Raw genomic sequence first — 2,373 nt, 5'->3', positions numbered from 1 at the left:
TTCTGATCTATAGATTGTAATGAATATGCTTGAAATAGCTGTGGAGTGCACACGTGCTTCTGTTTGTTGATTGTCAGTGTTACTGGCAGAGGGTTTTACAGATTATCAACACCCACTCTGTGTTGACCGTGCCAGTAAGACAACTGCAAAAATCAGGAAGGCATTCCTACTGCAATGAAAACTGGCAACACTTCCAAGAGTGAATGGGGAGGGGGGTGCTTATAACTACACTGTAAAGGACCGGACTGAGGTATTACTCAGAGCTGTGCTAAACTCACCCTTATTAAAGTATTTGTAAATCAGTTTTTATTATTAGGTGTTGCATTCACTCTGACAGTGGCTACGGATCAGACAGTGGTCCTCTGACAACACTCAGATATTGATCACAATTATCTATAATGGATCACCAAAGGCAGGAACAGATTTGCAGGGAGGGGGGCTGAATAAAAAGAAAAGGTACAAACAACAACACAACATGTGTTTTCCTAACCTTTTCTGGCCCTTTCAGTTATTTACAATGTCTGTAAGAGTGTAGCTGGAACATGCTTTTAATTCCTGCTGCTAAATGAAGTGTAGGTCAAATGCTCTACATACTATTTACCAAGATACTAAAATGTCTCAGTTTCTTCTGCAAATTCAGTGATCACTTCTTTTGTATTTGCTTCCCTACATCACCACAGATGTATTCTTTTTTTTTTTTTTTTTTTTTTTTTAAAGCCTGTCATGTCTGTTTTTGCAATCAGAATATGATCCGAATGCTCTGGTGTACCAAACATATTTGCTTTTCCAAGAATAGTTCTGTAAGTTTTCCAATAGGCTACTCTTGTTAATGTTTGTATTTTAATTTAATTTTATTTATTTACACCAGGCCTGACAGGTAGAAAGGAAAGGGTAGGAAAAAAGAGTGAGAAAGAGAAAAACAAAAAGAAAGAAGAAAAAAAAAAGGGAGAAAAGAATAATCAAAGAATGATATACATACATTACACACACACACACACACACACACACACACACACACACACACAGTGGTCCTGATTCCGGGACCAACCGGCCCCCTGTGAGAAACTACTGCTCCCTCACCTGAGTGCCCCACCACCCCAAAGGATGCGCGGGCACCCCAGAATGATGGTCAGACATCTTGACGCGGGCCAACCCACCCCACTCGGCGATGCACCCAAGGGGGCACAGACCCCATCCCAACACAGGGAGAGGCCCAACCGGGAAACGGGCGACCCCGGGCACCAGGGCCCCAGACCCCACACCCCGACCCCCGCAGAGGAAGCCGACCACCCGGCCCGGGGCCAGCACCCACCATCAGGGGCACCCCAGCCCCACACCCCAAGACAATAAGAGCACCCATCCAAGCCCCCACCACTAACATCCAGGGCCCGCACACAGAAACCATAAAACGGCAGTCACCGTCTCCAGTCCAAAAACTATCAGACACCCGAATCCCCCAGCCCACCCCCAGCCACCTGCCGGGCACACCGCGAGACGAGACTACAGCCGATCACCCCCACTAAGTGATGGAGCTGATCAGTGGGGACCAGAGAGATTCAAATTTGCCCAACTGGTTTTTAGACGTGGCAGACATTCTTTCTAGACTAATGTGCTCTAAAAGTAAATTCCTATAGTGAGTAACGCATAAATCATTTTTAGATTTCCAGTTCATGAGGATAATTTTCTTAGCGATGCATAAGGCAGTAAGAACTATGTGAGATATATTTGTTTCCATGTGTAATTCACTTACATCACCTAAAATGCACAATTTTGGTGATGCTGGGATACTGCAATTATGTGGATAAGTCTTCACATATCATCTGCCAGAACCTCTGAACAGGTATACAAGACCACATAGCATGCATATACTTCTCAGCATGAGTGCCTGAACAGTGGATGCATATATTTGTGTCTCTGAGGCCCATTTGGAACATCCTGTGCCCTGTATAGTGTATTCTATGGAGTTTTGTATTGTATGAGTTGTAAATTTGGACTTTTAGTCATTTTGAAAGTGTTTAAACATATCTGTGTCCAGAAATTTTCATCTGGATTGATGGAAAGATCTCGCTCCCATTTTGCAGTTGGGAGGGAAATTGAATCATTCATTTTTAATAATAACTTAGATATTTTTAGGGGTATAAAGATTTCAGATTATTTAAATTAAACCTTGCCTGTATGATGGACCTCAATTGCTGATATTCAAGAAATTTGCTGTTACCAATTCCATATTTTGTAATAAGTTCTTCAAATGAAATAAAGGTTCAAAAATTTCTTGAGTAATATGTTCTAGATTCTTTATTCCTTTCTGTTGCCATGCTGAAAAATTCAGTACTTTCTTTGTCTGACATATATCTGGATTGTTCCAATTGGGTG

The sequence above is a fragment of the Archocentrus centrarchus genome, unplaced genomic scaffold (genome assembly GCF_007364275.1).
Source record: "Archocentrus centrarchus isolate MPI-CPG fArcCen1 unplaced genomic scaffold, fArcCen1 scaffold_36_ctg1, whole genome shotgun sequence".
NCBI classification, from domain to species: Eukaryota; Metazoa; Chordata; class Actinopteri; order Cichliformes; family Cichlidae; genus Archocentrus; species Archocentrus centrarchus.
This window is presented reverse-complemented; position numbering follows the sequence as displayed.